Below are 21,823 nucleotides of genomic sequence, written 5' to 3'. Positions count from 1 at the left end.
CTATGGTCAGAAGTGTAAAAAGCTGATACTTTGGCTATTGTTTTTTTGGAAGGAAGAAAAAATGTCTTTCTGCTTTTTCCTCTTTTGGATCCTGCTTCTGGGAATTCTTTTCAGTCAACTGAAACTCATCTTAAAATGTGTTTGATCCGTGTTTGATTCCTATCTTGTTGGTATGATTTTTGCAGAGGAAAATACAAAACTTCATTTGCCTTTCAGAAAGCTTAAGATCTCCCTAAAATGCTCCTCTAAGACTTGTTCTCCGGTTTCCTTCCCCACACTTCTACTCCTTCCCCCTTCTGCTATATTTGATACGTGATGAAATCTAGAGGAGACTTCTTACGAGTCCGAGACCACCTTAGGAACTCAGAAAGAGGCAACACTCACACCCTTTGGCAGGGGGGCTTCTGTTTTCGTTACAGAGTCTGAAGAGTTGTGAGTAGTTTCCTCTCAGGTCTAAAGCTCTGCTCCCTTTTGCATTGTCCAATTTTGTTGGTTTCTGGGGGCTTTAGGGATTACTTTACACCGTGAGAGAGCGCCTGACTTGTGTGTGTGCGATGGTGGAGAGCTCACCGGTGAAAGCTGCAGTTTGGGAAGTAGCTGAGTGAACAGTTGTTACTGCAGGATGGCTACTCTTTACACATTTAGACAGATGCAGTTTGAACAGTTGGAGGTTATGAGTGCTCACCACCAAGTGATAAGATTCCCACATGGGATGGGCTTGTCACAGTGGGCTGACTGGGCCACTCACCAGCCTCGAGGGAATGTCCTTGCAGTGAGAAGCACTGTGGAAGCTCTGCGTGGCACGTGTTAAGGCGTTTCCCTCCTTTGGGGGACCCAAGGTTCAGTGTATTAATAAAAGTGGAATCCTTGATTTTTAAAGATCTAGATCAAGGGTGTCCAATCTTTGGCTTCCCTGGGCCACAGTGATCTTGGGCCACACATAAAATACACTAACGCTAACGATAGCTGATGAGATGCTTCTTAAAAACAGAGAGAGAGAGAGAGAGAGAGAGGGAGAGAGAGAGAGAGAGAGAGGAGAGAGAGAGAGAGAGGAGAGGGAGGGAGAGAGAGAGAGAGAGAGAGAGAGAGGAGGGGGGGAGAGAGAGAGAGAGAGAAGAAAAGAAAAAGAAAAAAAATCAGAAAAAAAAAATCTCATAATGTTTTAAGAACATTTACGAACATGTGTTGGGCCACATTCAAAGTCATCTTAGGCCGAGGGTAGGACAGGCTTGATCTAGATGCTCTGCCTTTCATCTGCTTTTCAAATTTAAGTATTAGGCCCTAGAAACTGCAAATGTTTTTTTTCCACTCATTAAAGTAAGTAATCTAATCAAGAAACATCTAGGTTGGAAGACCACCTATCTAACCAGACTGCTCTCCAATACATGACTTTCTATTGCCAAGTGCACTGGCTCACACCTGTAATCTCAGCACTTTGGGAGGCTGAGGCAGGCAGATCCCCTGAGCTCAAGAGGTCAAAACCAGCCTGGGCAACACGGAGAAATCTCGTCTTGACAAAAAAAGAAAAAATTAGCGGGGCATGGTGGTGCACGCCTGTGGTCCCAGCTATCGGGAAGCGAAGGTGGAAGGATCACTTGAGCCTGGGAGGCAGAGGTTGCAGAGGTCACTGCACTCCAACCTGAATGACAGTGAGACCCCGTAAAACACAAAAACACCAAATATGACTTTCTGACATTTAGCTAGCTATCCTGAACCTCTGTATAAAAGAAACTGACATCTCTAAGGGCATCTCCCTTCCTGTACTCAAGCCACTGTAAATTTTTACAATGAAAAAAACATTGGCTTAAGGTTCACAGAGCAAACCTTACCTTTGTTTAATGTTTTTCCCTGGCAATTCCTGACTATCCCTTTTTGATTCAACAAATAATAGTGTTTAGATCTAAGTTCTCTGCCTTTGGGATGTAAGTTTTCACCTGAGAGTCATGTCTTCGGAAGTGAAAATTTAGGGTTGCCTAGCGATCTGAGTTGTTTAGGGTAATGGAACAGATAATTAAGAGACTGATAGTCTAAAGGGGGGAAATTATTTTCACTAGCAAATGAAAAATCTTATAACACTATAAGATCTGCTTCTGTTAGTGCATCTGCATGTCTTTACTTTTATGCATCATGTATATATAATATTTCACTACCAAAGTATATGAAAGACCTCTAATTAACCAGCTTAAAGAAAACACAAGTGCTTAAATCAAATATTTTATCAGACAAATAGAAACTCAAAAGTCTTTTAGTTCATGACTTGGGTAAATCTTTGGTAAATAAAGATTAGTTTGTTGGTTTAATGAAAGGAGCTGTGTCTTCTCATCATCATTCATTTAACTCTAGGGTTTCACAGGCTGTAGAAATGATTAACAAAGAAATAACTTGAGATGATGGCTAGCTTTGTTTAATGAACTATTCAAGCAGAATAACTGTTAAGAATGAATAAATTAGGGCCGGGTGCAGTGGCTCACACTTGTAATCCCATCACTTTGGGAGGCAGAGGCAGGTGAATCACTTGAGGTCAGGAATTCAAGACCAGCCAGGCCACTACAGTGAAACCCCGTCTCTACTAAAAATACAAAAATTAGCTGGGCATGGCGGCACACGCCTGTAGTCCCAGCTACCCGGGAGGCTGAGGTGGGAGGATCACTTGAACCCAGGAGGCAGACGCTGCAGTGAGCTGAGATCAAGCCACTGCACTCTAGCCTGGGTGACAGAGTAAGGCTGCGTCTCAAAAATAAATAAATAAATAAATAAATAAATAAATAAATAAATAAATTAGATGAATGTAAATGAGATATTTATAAACAAACTTTTCACAGTTTCACAAACCTTTTTCAAAAATTTAATCTTAAAGCCATGTTATGTTAATTAACAGATAATCATAAAATACCTATGTCATTTATAGGATACAGAAAAGTTAAATATATTTAGGTCTGTTATAAACAAAAATTGAGGAAATACTAAGAAACTGTTTTCATGTGGTATAAAACAGTTCAAAATTACTTCCTGGGTTTTTCACTGGAAATTCGAGTGAGAGTTAAAATTGTAGTTAATATACGTAATTAAAACTATTAGGTGTAAGAAACAATTTTATGGCCGGGTGCGGTGGCTCAAGCCTGTAATCCCAGCACTTTGGGAGGCCGAGACGGGCGGATCATGAGGTCAGGAGATCGAGACCATCCTGGCTAACACGGTGAAACCCCGTCTCTACTAAAAATACAAAAAACTAGCCAGGCGAGGTGGCGGGCGCCTGTAGTCCCAGCTACTCGGGTGGCTGAGGCAGGAGAATGGCGTGAACCCGGAAGGCGGAGCTTGCAGTGAGCTGAGATCCGGCCACTGCGCTCCAGCCTGGGCGACAGAGCGAGACTCCGTCTCAAAAAAAAAGAAAGAAAGAATTTTATATACAGAGCATATTTTAAAAGATGTAAGGAGAGTTGAAAAGAGAAAGTAATTGTTTTTCCCTTTTACACAAGAGATTTTTGCATGGTCAAAATGATAAGGGGGAAAGGAAATTAAGTTTTTCTCTTAAGGTAAAATGCCAGTATAAAAAAGAAAGGTAGGTTGCAGTGAGCTGAGACTGTGCCACTGTACTCCAGCCTGGACTACAGAGGGAGACTCAGCCAAAAGAAAAAAAAAAAAAATTCACATCGGGCGTGGTAGCTCACACCTGTAATCCCAGCACTTTGGGAGGCCAAGGTGGGTGGATCACGAGGTCAGGAGTTCAAGACCAGCCTGACCAACATGGTGAAACCCTGTCTCTACTAAAAATACAAAAATTAGCTGGGCATGGTAGCATGTGTCTGTAATCCCAGCTACTCAGGAGGCTGAGGCAAAAGAACTGCTTGAACCGGGACCCTGAAGGCAGACGTTGCAGTGAGCCGAGATCATGCCACTGCCCTCTCCAGCCTGGGCTACAGAGGTAGACTCGCTGCCCCCCCGCAAAAAAAAAAAAAAGAGGTAAAGGTCAAAACCGGCTTAAGCAAGTTGTAGAACATTTGTGGAAGATTAGTCTTGTGAAAAAAATATTGTGTATAATCAAGCTGGCTAAATTAGGAGAGAATTATTTAATTTTGCTAAAATTGAACATTAATATACAACATACACTAATACAGGGCCAGAGACTGGGTCCCTGTGTCAGAACAGCAGATTTTTCCTGGAGCACTGGTCTGCTCTTTAATAAAAAATTTTAAGTTGTCGTAAAAAGTTTATGGAAATTTTATCTCGCATGTTCCAAGCTGATGGAGATTTGATGGACAGTTTTATTAAAATAGCTTTATATTTAGGAGGCTGAGATGGAAGGATCACTCGAGCCCAGGAGTTTAAGGCTGCAGTGAGCTATGATCACACCACTACACTCCAGCCTGGGCAACAGAGCAGACCCTGTCTCCAGAAAAAAAATAAATAAAGGCTCTAGCACTGATAATATACTGATGCAAAGGTAAAATTTATTTTTGTCTTTTGAACAAGATGTTCATATAATGTTAATGATGATAACAAGACTTTTGTTCACCTTTTGAATAAGCTGCAAAACAAGAAAAAGATTCTATTGATCTCATGCTCTTTGTCAGGTCTTTTGATTGTTTAGAAAACTGAGTATCAAAAAAGAGTAAAGGTTTTTGCATTTTTGGCCGGGTGCGGTGGCTCACACCTGTAATCCCAGCACTCTGGGAGGCCAAGGCGGGCGGGGGCGGGGGGATCACGAGGTCAGGCGATCGAGACCATCCTGGCTAACACGGTGAAACCCCACCTCTACTAAAAATACAAAAAATTAGCCGGGTGTGGTGGCGGGCACCTGTAGTCCCAGCTACTTAGGAGGCTGAGGCAGGAGAATGGCGTGAACCCGGGAGGCGGAGGTTGCAGTGAGTGGAGATAGCACTACTGCATTCCAGCCTGGGCGACAGAGTGAGACTCCGCCTCAAAAAGAAAAAAAAAGGTTTTTGCTTTCTGAAATCTTTCAATTATCTGGCTAAATAACTAGTATTTTACAGCAACCTGTGATCCTATTTTGAACAAGAATTTTAAACCTTTAATGTTTTACATATTTCCCAAAACCAACTTTCAAATTCTAAAATTAAGTCTTTTCCAAAAGGAACCCCCTGGAAGTCCAAGAGAGACCTATTAGGCTTAATTCGTATGTTAAAATTGTATGTGAAGCTTTGTCAAATAAGAAATGGTGTTTAACTTTGGGTTATATTTGTGTGCATGTTATTAATATGTGTTCCAAAATTACATGAGATTTCTGAAACCCTGATATGTCTCGATATGTCAGACATAATTATGGTTAATTATGTTAAATTGTTGTATGCCACAAAAATAACGAAATTTCTTGTAAATTGTGTCTTTAACTGTAGCTACTCTAAGTCTTTTGGCATCCACAGACAACTATTGTTCTACTTTGACTCCTCTCAAAAAGCAGTTTACACTTGGCTACGGTCAAAATTTTGCTTTTTCTTCAAGCGAATTCATGGGAAATAATTCTTTTTTTTTTTAAGAGACAAGGTCTGGACTGGTCGCGGTGGCTCACGCCTGTAATCCCATCATTTTGGGAGGCCAAAGCAGGCAGATCACCTAAGGTCGGGAGTTCGAGACCAGCCTGACCAACACGGAGAAACCCCATTTCTACTAAAAATACAAAATTAGCCAGGCGTGGTGGCGCATGCCTGTAATCCCAGATACTTGGGAGGCCGCAGCAGGAGAATCACTTGAACCTGGGAGGTAGAGGTTGCGGTGAGCTGAGATCATGCCATGGCACTCCAGCCTGGGCAACAAGAGTGAAACTCTGCCTCAAAAAAAATAAAGAAAGAAAGAGACAAGGTCTCGCTGTGCTGTGCAGGCTAGAGTGCAGGCACCTTCTAACTCACTACAACCTCCAACTCCTGCACTTCAGTGGTCCTCCCACCTCAGCCCCACTGGAAGCACACGCCACCACACCTGGCTATTTTTTCAATTTTTTGTAGAGATGGGTGTCTTGCTATGTTGGCCAGGCTGGTCTTGAACTCAAGGCCTCAAGCAATCCTCCCTTCTTGGCCTCCTAAAGTGCTGAGATTATAGCCATGAGCCACTATGCCTGGTGGTAAGTACTCTTGAATATAAGTTCCTGATAATTTTGGAGATCATATCATTGGACTAAGTAAAAATTTTCAGAACTCTAATAAAACTGTTGGGTTCATGAAGACTGCTAACTCTGTATATCAAGCAGAATAAAACTTTACATGGGACTGAAATTACAGATGACTGAAATCATTTTTACGACATTTTGTTTGAAACATTGCTGATTTTTTTCTTTTCATGTTTTGTTTTCCCAAGTCAAGGAAGCTTTTTCTCTCATTTATAGCTTGTAGCAAATGGGTAAAACATAACTTTACGAGCAAAACTGAAACATTTGCCTTTCTACCTGATTTCTCCAAAACGAGTAAACTAGTCGTGAGTATCCTTATTTTATGACAGTCTAATTATATGCGTTTTAAGCTCAATAAAAACCGGTTTATTGTAACAGGACACAATTGAAGACACTGGCTATTCTACCGACGCTCTTGACTTGGAACCGTGTATTTTGAAGTATAAGCAGACTGGTTTAAAGAACTGAGGCTGACTATGTAGAGCCAATAAAAAGCCTGTTGGAAAGACTAGCCTGGTACCTTGTTTACACGGCTCCTTTACAAGGTTCCTGATGTATAGCAAGTAAAAGAATCTTACTTTCTGACATGCCCAGGAACCTCAAGATATTTTGTGACCTCAAGAAGAGAGGAAGTCACCCAATTCATGTAAGTATTACCAGCATAGTCCTTGGCTTGGCTTCCTAGCCTTGAGGGTTTATAGTTGAATCCAAAATTCCTTATGAAAGTTCCAGCAAAGATAACTTAAAGAAACTATATGGCCAATCATTATTCTTGTTGTATTTTACGCAAATAATCAGCTCAAGCACAACACTAAAACTTATTTTGCAAGTAAGCTGGTCCTCCTAAGATTTATATCTTTGGTAAAAATGGTGACTAGAGAGAGGAAAAATTATGCTTCCCAAGAAAACTACAGTACCCATGTTATTAGATTCCAGCCTTGACCACTGTGTGTGTGTGTTTGAGTTTTTATTGTTTTCCTACAATTTGGACTGAATCCCCAATGTAATATGATTTTTACTATGTATCTTATTGTTTTACCTCTAAGAAAACCAAAAGCATGAAATTCAAAGACTACAGAAGATTTAACAAGCAATGATAGTTACACAAATCAGTGACTTGACTGAGGACTAAGAATGAACCTTCCCAGCACCGTCATACATCATTCCATCATAAAAATCCACTTGTAACTGCTGCTAATCAGAATGTGTATACATACACACACACACACACACACACATATATACATATACATATACACATATACATATACATATACATATATTCAGAGCAACTTGGTCTATGCTCCTGGGTTGCAATCATCAAGCTTTGCCCAAATAAACTCTTTACTCAGCTTCTTCATTTTAGTTCAACACTAACATCACAAAGAAAGTTTCAGACAGGCCAGGGATGATGGCACAGGCCTGTTAATTCCAGTGCTTTTGAAGACCAAGGCAAGAGGATTGCTTGAGCCCAGGAGTTTGAGACCAGCCTGTGCAACAAGACAAAAACCCATCTCTACAAAAAAAATACAAAAATTAGCCAGGTGTGGTGGCACATGCCTATAGTCCCAGCTACTCGGGAGGCTGAGGAGGGAGGACCGCTTGAGACTGGGAGGTCAACGCCGCAATAAGCCAAGATCACGCCACTGCACTCCAGCCTGGGCAACAGAGTGAGACTGTCTCAAAAAAAAAAAAGAAAAAAAAGTTTCAGGCAAACTATAAGAATCAGCCACTGAAAATTGCCATCGGTTCCAATGATTCTGAATTACTGTTCAGAAAGGTAGTTAACTTTTCTCAATCTTGTAGCGTAAGACATCTCTAGCTTCAAAGATAACCACGATGAAAATTACTGGGGCCGGGCGCGGTGGCTCAAGCCTGTAATCCCAGCACTTTGGGAGGCCGAGACGGGTGGATCACGAGGTCAGGAGATCGAGACCATCCTGGCTAACACGGTGAAACCCCGTCTCTAAAAAAATACAAAAACTAGCCGGGCGAAGTGGCGGGCGCCTGTGGTCCCAGCTACTCGGGAGGCTGAGGCAGGAGAATGGCGTAAACCCGGGAGGCGGAGCTTGCAGTGAGCTGAGATCCGGTCACTGCACTCCAGCCCCGGCGACAGAGTGAGACTCTGCCTCAAAAAAAAAAAAAAAAAAAAAAAAAAAAAAAAAAAAAAAGAAAATTACTGTTAATACTTTCTGTTTAACAGTAATTATTAAACTATTAAATATTTAAACAATTAAGTTATTAAACTATTAAATACAGGGCCTGTATCTCTGATGCTGAACTATGATGTGTGGCTTAAGCCCCCAAATATATCATGTTATTTGGATCCAAAGTGCTGCACAGAACGCTGACCCTTTCTAAGAGTTGGGTATTACTTGCAACAGGCTTATAAGCAAGAAGCTAGAAAGATCCCATTTTCTGTTCTTCCTGTATTGGATGATGTAAAGCAAACTGTCACCAAGACTCAGTTTCCCAAACAGTAAAACAAGTGTTCTGTCTGAAGAATAAATGGGGGAAAAAAGGGGGGGGTTTAATCCTCTGAACCACAAGTCCAATACATTGTTGAGGGTGGGAGTTGTTGCAATCTGCAGTAGTTTCTTAGAGTGTAAGAAAGCTATGTGAAAGATCCTGACACACACCACAGTTGCCTGAGGACAGTAAACCAAAGGCCAGGAGAGTTCACAGCAAGTCACATTATCTCTAGTGTGAGTTCCTCTACACAAAGGTGACAGGTATGGACACAGGTGTTGAAGTTGGATCCGAGCCTGCACACAGACTCCTGTGTTAACAGCGTGGACGTTAAAATGAACAACTCTCTCTGAATGCTTTAGGAAGAAAACCATTTAATTTACATGAGTTTGTCTTAGACTATTTCTCAAAGATGAACTGTAAGCTGCAGTCTGATTACATGATACAAACTGGAGCTTGTTAACTAGAATGTCAATTAGCACCTCCCTATTTGGATTAAGGATTTAATGGATTATCTAAAATGACAAAACACTTAATTTTCCTGGAGTAAATATATTTCAATCTTTTAAAAAGCACAGTCTAATAACTGCTTTAAAAATCTACCTCAAAAAGTTAAAACACTTACTTAAATTATCTAACATATATATCTAACATAACAATGCTTTCACCAATTTCTTTTGATATACTACAGTGCAGGGTATGCCTTAATAGCGACCACAGTGAACTCTGCAATTACAGCGCAAAGGGATGCTGGACTTAGAGAGGAGACTCGTTACAGTCCTACTTCTGTCACCAACTAGCCAGCTGTATTTCTAATTAATTTTTACCTCATGGGCTTCAGTTTCTGAGTCTGTAGAGATCTAAAATCCTAAGACTGCAACTGCAGTATTACACTGTTTTTCTGACAGTTATTTTCACAAACCAGTTACAAAATCTCAGTTGACAAAGTAACGTCGAACAAAACTCAAAGTCTTAGAATATAAACGTCCTACTTCAAAGTACTATTTAATTCACACCTAACATATGAATTAAGAATTAATCAGGCCAGGCACAGTGGCTCAGGCCTGTAATCCCAGCACTTTAGGAGGCCAAGGCAGGCAGATCACTTGGGGCCAGGAGTTGGAGACCAGCCTGGCCAATACGGAGAAACCCTGTCTCTACTAAAACTATAAAAATAAGCTGGGCATGGTGGTGTGCCTGTAGTCCTGGCTACTCTGGAGGTTGAAGCACGAGAATCACTTTAACCCAGGAGGTGACGACTGCAGTAAGCCCAGATACAGCCACTGCACTTCAGCCTGGGGGAGAGAGTGAGACTCTGTTTCAAAAAAAAAAAGAATTAAAAAGAATTAAAGGTTCCTTCAGTCTTGTAATTCCAGACTGATAACAATGGAACCAATAAAAAGAAAATATTCCATGCAACGGGGTTAAGGCTGATAAATGTTAAGTTCACTATTATTATTAAACATTTCATAAATATATGCTTTACAATGAATTTACCTAACCACACGTCCCAACATCAAATTGAAAACTGGAAGTTGGCTGGGCGCGGTGGCTCAAGCCTGTAATCCCAGCACTTTGGGAGGCCGAGACGGGTGGATCACGAGGTCAGGAGATCGAGACCATCCTGGCTAACATGGTGAAACCCCGTCTCTACTAAAAATACAAAAAGCTTAGCCAGGCGAGGTGGCGGCGCCTGTAGTCCCGGCTACTTCGGAGGCTGAGGCAGGAGAATGGCGTAAACCCAGGAGGCGGAGTTTGCAGTGAGCTGAGGTCCCGCCACTGCACCACTGCACTCCAGCCCGGGCGACAGAGCAAGACTCCCGCTCAAAAAAAAAAAAAAAAAAAAGAAAAGAAAACTGGAAGTTAAGGGTCAGGCACGGTGGCTCACGCCTGGAATCTCAGCACTTTGGGAGGCCAAGGCAGGTGGATCACCTGAGGACGGGAGTTCGAGACCAGCCTGACCAACATGGAGAAACCCTGTCTCTACTAAGAATACAAAACTAGGATAGCCCAGCAGCGGCGGCGGTGGCGGCTGCGGAGCGACCGCGCTGCAGGCCGGCAGGGCACGGCAAGATGGAGGTGACGGGAGCGTTGGCACCCACGGTGACCGTTTTCATCAGCAGCTCCCTCAACACCTTCCGCTCAGAGAAGCGGTACAGCCGCAGCCTCACCATCGCTGAGTTCAAGTGTAAACTGGAGTTGCTGGTGGGCAGCCCTGCTTCCTGCATGGAACTGGAGCTGTATGGAGTTGATGACAAGTTCTACAGCAAGCTGGATCAAGAGGATGCGCTGCTGGGCTCCTACCCTGTAGATGACGGCTCCCGCATCCACCTCATTGACCACAGCGGCGCCCGCCTTGGTGAGATGAGGACGTGTCCCGGGTGGAGTACACGATCTCACAAGAAGCCTGCGACCAGAGGCAAGACACGGTCCGCTTCGGTCCGCTTCTTCCTGAAGCGCAGCAAGCTTGGCCGCTACAACGAGGAGGAGCGGGCTCAGCAGGAGGCCAAGGCCACCCAGCGCCTCGCCAAGGAGAAGGCCGAGGCCAGCTCCATCCCCGTGGGCTGCCGCTGTGAGGTGCGGGTGGCGGGGCACTCCCCCCGCTGGGGTACCGTCATGTCTGTAGGTCTCACAGATTTCAAGCCTGGTTACTGGACTGGTGTCCGCTATGATGAGCCACGGGGAAAAAACGATGGCAGCGTGAATGGGAAACGCTACTTCGAACGCCAGGCCAAATATGGCGCCTTCGTCAAGCCAGCAGTCGTGACCGTGGGGAACTTCCCGGAGGAGGACTACGGGTTGGACGAGATATGACACCCAAGGAATTCCACTGCTCCAGCTCCTAACTCGGCCACTGACTGCCCCTCCTGTGTGTGCCCATGGCCCTTTTCTCCTGACCCCATTTTAATTTTATTCATTTTTTCCTCTGCCATTGATTTTTGACACTCGTGCATTAAATTCACTAGAAACCCAGAAAAAAAAAAAAAAAAAAAAACTAGCTGGGTGTAGGGGCACATGCCTGTAATTCCAGCTACTCAGGAGGCCAGGACAGGAGAATCGCTTGAACCTAGGAGGCAGAGGTTGCAGTGAGCCAAGATCGCACCACTGCACTCCAGCCTGGGCAACAAGAGTGAAACTCCAGCTCCAAAAAAAAAAAAAAGAAAAAAGAAACTGGAAGTTAATGATCCAGCATTTATTTGCCTTACTCATATAATTATCTAATATAATTTGTGGCCATATAATGATTTTGGGAAAACATCTAATCTTTAGCTATTTATGTTGAGCTGTAACTTCATGTGATTTCATGAAAAACCTATTCTCAATAACAGAATAAAACTACCACCTCTTTCTTTCCCATAAGGTTGGCAGGGGGAGGTGGCGGAGGGGGGGACTACCACAACGACCAACACACTTTCAAAATTCTGAACTTATAGGAAATAGTATGCCAAGAGTCTGTGTGGCCTTGCCTGCCTGAAGATAATAAAACTTGTGGTCACTCAGAATCCCAAGGCACACTGCAAAAGTTTACTCTTCACTGGAATTTCACCAGGTCATGGAGATTTTTAAGTGCCTCAATGCTTCTACAGTTTATTTGGCAGTTCTACGTCCCACTTCCAGTTCTTTCAGGTTTAGGTTTAACTCTCCTTACTGAGCCCTAAAGAATAATGATTTCAGCAGAAGAGATTCAATTCATCAGTGTAAACAAAAAAATGGGAAAGTTGTGAAAAACTGAAAGTCATGTGCACAAACAGCAACACTGGTAATACTGCTTCCCATATTCATTCTTTGGTCTTCACTGACAGTGTGAAGAAGTAACTACTGCTGATTCATCAGTTACTCATTTTCACAACAGTCAGTACTCCAAGTCAGCGGCACCCAACCTTTTTTGATACCAGGGACTGACTGGTTTCATGCAAGGCAATTTTTCCACAGACAGAGCGGAGGGGTCAGGGGGTGCGGGGTGGTGAGATGGATGCTTTCAGGATGAAACTGCTCCACCTCAGATCATCAGGCATTAGATTCTCATAAGGAGCATGCGACCTAGATCCCTTGCATGTGCAGTGCACAACAGGATTTGCACTCCTATGAGAATCTAGTCAACTGTTCATCTGAGAGGAGGTGAGCTCGGGCAGTAATGCTCACTCACCCTGCTGCTCACTCACCTGCTGCTTGCTGCTCACTCACCCTGCTGCTCACCTCCTGCTGTACAGCCCAGTTCCTAACAGGCCATGACGGCTATGGGTCCACAGACTGGGAGTTAGCGATCCCTGCTCCAAGTGACCCACTGAAAGGCAATCTGAACTAGCAATCTAGCCTGGTAACAATTGTCACTGGAGCAAGGCACAGGGGCTCACACTCACATTCCCAGCAACTTGGGAGGCTGAGGTTGGAGGATCACTTGAGGCCAGGAGATTGAGGTCAGCCTGAGTAACATGGCAAGACCTCATGTCTCAAAAAATTATTATTTAAATAGCCAGGAGGATCACTGGAGCTCAGAAATTGGAGGCTGCAGTGAGCAATGGTCATGCCATTCACTCCACTCCTGCAGCCTGGGCAACAGAGTGAGACCTCATCTCTTAAATAAATAAATAAATAAATATCAAGTATCACTGGAGGTTTGAATATCAACCACAGAGGAATATGGAACATAGAACTTAAAATCATGCCAGGCAGACCGGGCGCAGTGGCTCACGCCTGTAATCCCAGCACTTTGGGAGGCCAAGGCAGGCAGATCACTTGAGGTCAGGAGATCGAGACCACCCTGGCTAACATGGTAAAACCCCGTCTCTACTAAAAATACAAAGAAATTAGCCGGGTGTGGTGGCGGGCACCTGCGGTCCCAGCTACTCAGGAGGCTGAGGCAGGAGAATGGCGTGAACCCAGGAGGCAGAGCTTCCAGTGAGCGGAGACTGTGCCACTGCACTCCAGCCTGGGTGACACAGAGAGACTCTGCCTCAAAAAAAAAAACCAAATCATGCCAAACAGAAGTTCACCAAAAAAGACTTTCACAGTAAGCTACCATATTTACAGTACTCAAGAAACACTAAATGCCAACCAGTGTTCTATCAATGGTTTGAATGTTTTTAACCCCCTAAAAGCACAAGAGACAATGCTTTCATCCTTTCAAATGTCTAGATTTTTAGAAGGTAATATCCCAAAGGGACTTCAAGTCTACTTTTAAAGTCAGGACTGAATGGTTAACGCAATGAACTGGAAATCCATTGGGGTTTCCCAGCACAGATTTGAATCCTACCAACTACGGCGTCTTTTCGTTTGCAAAGGTGATTCACTGACCCCTCCCACAGAGAGCCTGGCATTACTTCTCAGGAAGAAGTGAGACTGCTCCCCAACCGGACTAAACTTTCCTTCTTTACAGACCCAGTAAAACAAACAAACAAACAAAAAACTGTACATGCCTCCCAAAGGTTACTGGTTTTCTCTGACTGATAAGGCAAAAATTACACAGACGATAACCTCAGCAATGAAATACAAGTATGTAATCAACAAAGAGAAAGAAAAAGAATGTTCAGAAAAGCATGAAGCATTTAAAGAAAATTTTAAAGGACTTGGTATTTTTAAAAAGAGAATGTTTAACATGTTAACAGATAATAATCACTGAAGCAATTTATAAATCTATACCAAATTGATCACTAGGTTTTTATCTCTGTATTTTGAGCACTGACAAAAAAAAAAAGCTCTCTGAAATGTGAAAACAAAATGTTCTCATTTTTCAGAGACATTCCTAAAAAAGGAATGTTAATAAGTTTGAAATTATCTGAAATAATATATTTTAAACAACTGGCAAATATTAGCAAATTTAAGACGTATTTTCTAAACAATTTTTAAAGCATTTTTAAGCCAGGTGCAATGGCTCACATCTGTAAGCCCAACACTCTGGGACTGCTTGAACCCAGGAATTCGAGACCTGCCACCTCTACAAAAAAAAAAAATTTTTTTTTTAATTAGCCAGGTGTGGTGACATGCACCCATGGGTCCCAGCTACTCGGGAGGCTGAGGTGGCAAGATCGCTCAAGCCCAGCTCGAGGCTGCAGAGAGCTGTGAGCATGCCACCGGACTCTAGCCTGGGTGACACAAACGGTCTCAAAAAAATAAATAAAATATTTTTAAACATACACGATTATATGTAATACAAATTAAAGGGATTTTAAGGAAGCTGGCTGGTCTCATTTAGACTGGGGCTTGGCCTTTTCAACTATGAAGATGTATGAAGGTGTACACAAGAAGAAAGAGGTTCCCTACTTTACCGCTTAATAACACCCACCATATGACCACTTCCTGCTTCCACACCACTCTCTACAAAGCAGAATCATTTTAAAAAGACAATTCTATGATATAAAACCCTTCAACTGCTTCCCACTGGTCTTAGCATAAAGGGCAAAATAATCAACCTATATGGGACCTCCCAAGCTCTGTAAAATAAAACTCTCCACCTGCTTCCCAGTCGTGTTCTCTTCCTTCAGCCTTGTTCACACTAGTTCCTTCAAAGCACTCTGCACCTTCCCACCTGGGGCACTACACAGGTAATTCTCTCTGCTGACCTCTCACTCCATCACCATCCCTCCAATCTCAGTGCCACCATCATGTCCTCAAGGAAGCCTCCTGATACCTCCCTCCAAAGCCAGATCTTAGTGCACTGCACTTTCCTACTGGATTATGTGATTGTCCACCTGTCTCAACGGACAGCAAACTCCAAGAGATGGCAATCTATCCCTGTTGTTGATACTGGGATTTACTCATCAACTATTTAGTGCAAGCTACATACCAGATATTGTTCTAAGGCCTAGGTTCATACTGAGGAGCAAAATATAAATCTTGATCTCATTAGAGTTTACATTCAAGTATGAGAAAACGGGCCATACATAAAATAAGTAAATTATATGGCATGTTATAGTGTCATAAATACTATGAAGAATAATACATCAAGGAGCGGAGACATGGAGAGTGCAGGGCAGGATACACCCTAACACACATGACTGTTGTAGCAGACTATCCAAAGAAGCATGGAGCTGAGAGCCAGTCACTTCCAAAGGCCAGTCTCTAAGGCTTTACATAGAACAATGCACTTTCCTATTCCTGCTGGATGACGGGCCTTACAGAAAACTCCTGTTGCCTTTCATCTTTGCATCCCTAGTGTTCAACGGGTCAGAACACTTGCCACAGGAAGAAAATCAACCCTTTTCTTACCTCTCAGTGGCCCTCCTTTATTCCAGGCCCTGTAGCAAGACTTAACAGAAAATTAAAAATGGAAAAACCTCTACTAAGGTTTAAAAGATACATTTTCAATATTGCAATTGTTTTATTTTGGGTTAACATGATGTTTTTACTTTAAAGCAAAATAAAGGTAAGAAATTCTATGGCTGTCAAAAAGGGGGAGTTTATTTTATTTATTTATTTTTTTTTTTTTTGAGACAGAGCCTCACTCTGTCGCCCAGGCTGGAGTGCAGTCGTGTGATCTCAGGTCACTGCAACATCTGCCTCCTGGGTTCAAGCAATTCTCCCGCCTCAGCCTCCCAAATAGCTGGGATTACGAGCACACACCACCACGCCTGGCTAATTTTTGTATTTTTAGTAGAGACGGGGTTTCACCATGTTGGCCAGGGTGGTCTCGAACTCCTAACCTCAGGTGATCCACCTGCCTCGGCCTCCCAGAGTGCTGGGATTACAGGCATGAATCAAAAGTGCCCAGCCGTGCCAGGCGCGGTGGCTCACGCCTACTAAAAATACAGAATTAGCTGGGCGTGGTGGCACATGCCTATAATCTCAGCTACCAGGGAGGCTGAGGCATGAGAACTGCTTGAGCCTGGGAGGCAGAGGTTACAGTGAGCCGAGATCGTGCCATTGCACTCCAGCCTGGGCAACGAGAGTGAAACTCCGTCTCAAAAACAAACAAACAAACAAACAAAAAAACGCCCAGCCAAAAGGGTACATTTTTAAAGACTGAGAAACAGTATAATTAAAAGGTCATGTGGTTAAATTACCCTATCTGAAAATACTTTATATACTGTACGTAGCTATGAAAAGTCAGTTAAAAATTTGTAAATATAGCTTTTATACTCTGTAAGAACTTTTCTAATGTATTCTTTTTGAGTAAAGATTTTCCTATTTGTTTACAGAAAGGTACAAGTATACAATCAGCAAACAATTTCTCTGGAACACAGGTGGGAGATGGCTTTAAGCATTCTTATCTCTTTACTTGAATTAATTTCATTAAACATCTACAGTTTACCAGGCCCTGGGCTGGGCAGAGTTGACAAGCATAAAAAGAGAATCTCACTCACAAGGAGCTTACATTAATTATGTGCTAAATAACACAAGGGTACTCTTACGTTGCTACAGAAACAGAGAAGCATAACCTCAGAACTTAAGGCAAAGCAGCCTGGAGGAATCCTAAAATATCTTTTTAAGGATGGGTTAAGGAGCTAAGTAAATATTTTAAAAATTTTTTTAAAAGGGGGTGGACATTCAATTTCAGGCAAAGAATCTACCAACAGCAATGGCTACAACATTTGCAACACCAAGGTAAGAGAGGGAGGTGTGGTCCTGACTAAAAGGTGGGGCAGGGCAGAGAAGGAAAACGCAGAAGTGGAAGCACACACAGGGCGAGGCCTAGGGCAGTCCTGATGAGTTTCTGAAAAGAGGCCAGCCGGCCGGGCGCGGTGGCTCAAGCCTGTAATCCCAGCACTTTGGGAGGCCGAGACGGGCGGATCACGAGGTCAGGAGATCGAGACCATCCTGGCTAACAGGGTGAAACCCCGTCTCTACTAAAAAATACAAAAAACTAGCCGGGCTAGGTGGCAGCGCCTGTAGTCCCAGCTACTCGGGAGGCTGAGGCAGGAGAATGGCGTAAACCCGGGAGGCGGAGCTTGCAGTGAGCTGAGATCCGGCCACTGCACTCCAGCCTGGGCGACAGAGCGAGACTCCGTCTAAAAAAAAAAAAAAAAAAAAAAAAAAAAATTTGTGTAAATACAAGAGTATTTTATCAGGCAAATTCATGCACATCAGACTTCATAAAGAACATTTTCAGCAAAGATCAAGTCTCATCTCTATGATTATCACGCTCACCCTAAAATATTAAGTGGTACACTTTCAAATATGTGTCAAACATGGCCAGGCGCACTGGCTCACACCTGTAATCCCAGCACTCTGGGAGGCCACGGCAGATGGGTCACTTGAGGTCAGGAGTTCAAGACCAGCCTGGCCAACATGGTGAAACCCTATTTGTATTAAAAATAAAAAAATTAGCCAAGCGTGGTGGCACGCACCTGTATGTAGTCCCAGCTACTCAGGAGGCTGAGGCAGGGGAATCCCTTAAACCAGGGAGGCAGAGTTTGCAGTGAGCCGTGATCATGCCAGTGCACTCCAGCCTGGGCAACAGAACAAGACTCAGTCTCAAAAAAAAAAAAAAAAATTGTGTTAAACATGAAAAACTTTCAATATTACAACATACTCCATGGTCTAGGTCTCCTAACCGGGGCAATGGGGCTGATGGGAAAGAAGATGTAAAACCAGCAGCATCACTGAACTGCATATCCTTTATGGTTGAAATGGGAGCCATGACAGCTTCACCAGAAAAACTGTGAGAAGACAAGTTTACAAAGGCATTGAAGGGACAAAAGGTATTAAGGTATGGGGTGGGGGGTGGCAGTGAGAAAGAGAAGGGAAGGAAACACAGCTGAGTTAATAATCTTCCCTGTTCCTAGGGAAGGCATTTACACACAGGAAAAACAAAGCATTAGAATGTTAGGGGAAAGAACTTTCAAGTTGGAATTTATCTTCCTTCTTTTGAGAACCTAGCAGTTTTCTACCTTACAATTCCACGTTCTAAAAAAGGAATTCTTTTTCTAATCAAAATAACTCTGGAAGCAGAGTAGTTACAAAGGTGTCAACAAGCATAACAGCAAAAAGTTTAAACTGAACTAAACTCAGGCCTGATGAGGTTAACTCTGAGTGCCTCATTTACTTCGTACTCTAAAATAAGCTTTTACAGAAAAAGGAGAACTCTTTACATCAATAAAGTTCTACAAAAAAGCATAAGCAAGCGAACCCTTATAGCAGTGTCTGTTTTTAAAAAGGTATTTCTCAAAAACACAACTTCAGCGTTCATGTTTTCTCCCCATTGGAAAAAGATTGTTTTGAGAATTTTGTATAAGAAATTACAAGAATATACTCCAAGATTTTTGTGTAACTTATCAATCTGAAAAGAATATCCCTGAATCTGACAGAATCTATAAGAGTACTGCATGCATGACAAAAACATATTTAAAACTTGTACCTTTGGCCGGATGCCATGGCTCACACCTGTAATCCCAGCACTTTGGGAGGCTGAGGTGGGCGGATCACCTGAGGTCAGGAGTTCAAGACCAGCCTGGCCAACATGGTGAAACCCCATCTCTGCTAAAAATACAAAAAAAAAAAAACTAGACAGGTGTGGTGGCGGGCACCTGTAATCCCAGCTACTCAGGAGGCTGAGGCAGGAGAATCACTTGAACCCGAGGGGCGGAGGTTGCAGTGAGCCGAGAATGAGAACGCACCATTGCACTCCAGCTTGGGCGACAAGAGTGAAACTCCGCCTCAGGAAAGAAGAAAAAAAAAAAAACAACTTGTACCTTTAAGACTAGGATAAAAACAAACGGAATTGATGGTAACATATCTATATAGCTTTTTTACAACCTCAAAAGACCATAACATAAACAACACGTTACTAAAACTGGAAGACCCAGATTATAATCCTAGTTACCATTATTTTGATGGAAAATATGAATTTTAACATCACAATGAAATAACAGTGAAAGGAGTTTGTCAGCCACTCCTTGGCTGGTAACATCTACCACAGCCTATCACTACAAAAACTTGCAAATCTATGTAGAGTAGCTGCAGCTACCTGAAGGCACTGTTCATTGTAAACACCATTAACAATTTGATGTCCCAATTTGCATGTTTTGGGGCTGGGGGGAGACAAGGTCTCACTGTTGTCCAGGATGGAGTGCAGTCGCAGGATCATGGCTCACTGCAGCCTCAACCTCCCAGGCCCAAGCGATCCTCCCACTTCAGCTTCCCCAATAGCTGGGTCTACAGGTTTGACTCACCATGCCTGGCTAATTTTTTGTTTGGCAGAGATGAGGTCTCTCTCTGTTGTCCAGGCTGGTGAACTCCTGGGCTCCTAAACTCATGTAGGCCACCCAAAGTGCTGGGATTACAGGCAGGAGCCATCTCACCCAGCCTGCACGTATTTTAGAACTACGTTTTAAGATAATGTGAAGACTGCTTCACAAAAACAGCTTAAATATATACTTCTCAAAACTTGTGCTTACTTATAGAAATTGCATTAAATTCAATAAATTCTTTAAATCTCACTTTTAAACAGGGCAATCTTCCCGAACATCAAATCAAATTACATTTCTCCCTGAATTTGCTGCCCCTTAATTTCAGCTACTCTTCTACAGAACTGTACCTATGTTATCTTTTTTTCTCTCTGGTTCCTACTCAAAAATAGTGGAACTGCTTTCTCCAAATACGCATTCTGTGCTCAGAATCTGTTTTCTCTGCCCAGATACATGTAAACAATCAAAAAAAAAAAAAAAAAAAAAAACCTTTCTGCTAATAAATTGACAGCTAGAAAGTAGAATATTTTAAAAATTCAAAAAGATGGGCGCAGTGGCTCACTCCTGTAATCCCAACTCTTTGAGAGGCTGAGGCAGGTGGATCACTTGAGGCCAGGAGTTCGAGACCAGCATGGGCAACATGGTGAAACCCCGTCTCTATTAAAAATACAAAAATTAGCCGGGTGGGGTGGCACGTGCCTGTAATCCCAGCTACTCGGGAGGCTGAGGCAGGAGAATAACTTGAAAACCTAGGAGGTGGAGGCTGCAGTGAGTTGAGATCGTGTCACTGCACTCCATCCTGGGTGACAGAGCAAGACTCCATTGGGGTTGGGGGGAGGAAATCAGTAATAGTAAAAATAGCAAAAACAGTCAACATTTTCATGTTTGTGTTAAAACAGTCCTAAGAAAATTATATTATCATGTCCCTGTTACAGGTGAGAAAATGCAGGCAACACGAGGGTAACTTCTAATGAATAAGCCATGCCTTTGTTTCATGTAAACAAGTCAACTCAACTCACACTAACTTTTCAAAATACAGCATAAAATTTATTTCTAACCAATGCAAGTTTCAAAGTAAAGTATATAAATTAAATTCATGGTTAAATAATAAACTTGTTAATCTGATGCCTTGCGGAATGCATTTCACTTAGCAAACCTCTATTAAGCTATTTCTTATATGGTTTGATTACAAAACTGCCTTTCAGCATATTAAATACAAGGGGAAAAAACTGAAAAGCCACAACCATTTCAACTTCTGTAAATTACCCTGACTGTAATGAGGGGCGCCAGGCAGGTTGGGGAAGTATGGAAATTGCACACTGCACACACCACCTGACCACCAAGGAAAAAGAGGACACCACTCTTCCCCACTGTGGTCTTCACAAACTACAACTCAGCACCTATTTCAAGTGCATTTAAATATTCAAACAACTGAAACTAAGAGAAAAAAACTTTCGAAAGGGAAAATAACTTGTCTCCTTCAATGTTCACCTTGGAGTTGCTCTTATCTCTAGAAAAAGGCCTCACGCATACTGTTTATACTGACAAACTCCACTGCCCTGTCAGGGAAAACCTTCCTGTTTTCTCAGTTATTCAAAACTTCAAACTTCCAATTTACTATTAAGACAAGTTATTGGGCATCCACTTATTCGAGAATCAAACGAAAGCCAGATAGGAGGTAGTTTTCTACAGGGAGCTTTCTCAAGTTTCATCTCAGCCAAGTTTTAAGACAGTTTTAGATAAAAATAAGGGGAAAAACAAGATGACATTCGCACGAAGTTTCGATGCACAACGGCACTGAGGCGGAATGACTCTTAATGCTCCCAAGCGCACCCTGAGAGGCAGGTGCAGCAGCTTTCCGACGGCTCCTCTGCCGCCCGTGTATCCCAGCCCCAAGACCAACACCGGCAATCTTCACATCCGACTTTGTTTTTAACTCCTTCAGATCTACCTCAGCTCAAGTCTATCAAGAGGAAAACAAGAGCATTCCAAACACACACCGAGCAACAGGATCCCAACTTCCTGGTTCTAAAGGAATGCGATGCCCTGATGACCCGTCCCGCCCCGCACCCGCACGGCCGCCTACCCGGGCTCCGGCGGAACCGAGGGG

General features: G+C 42.9%; 1 protein-coding gene and 1 pseudogene across 4 annotated transcripts in view; one reads left to right on the top strand and one right to left on the bottom strand.

The window, feature by feature from the left end:
• Nucleotides 1–21,823, bottom strand: part of LARP4B (La ribonucleoprotein 4B) — a 125,035-nt gene that overhangs the window by 102,394 nt on the left and 818 nt on the right. The window lies entirely within an intron of this gene.
• Nucleotides 10,601–11,563, top strand: LOC104661435 (annotated as a pseudogene). Its single transcript, XR_004059534.1, has one exon. The product of XR_004059534.1 is annotated as a tubulin-folding cofactor B pseudogene (transcript).

The sequence above is a fragment of the Rhinopithecus roxellana genome, chromosome 10, assembly GCF_007565055.1.
Source record: "Rhinopithecus roxellana isolate Shanxi Qingling chromosome 10, ASM756505v1, whole genome shotgun sequence".
Taxonomy (NCBI): Eukaryota; Metazoa; Chordata; class Mammalia; order Primates; family Cercopithecidae; genus Rhinopithecus; species Rhinopithecus roxellana.
This window is presented reverse-complemented; position numbering and strand designations above follow the sequence as displayed.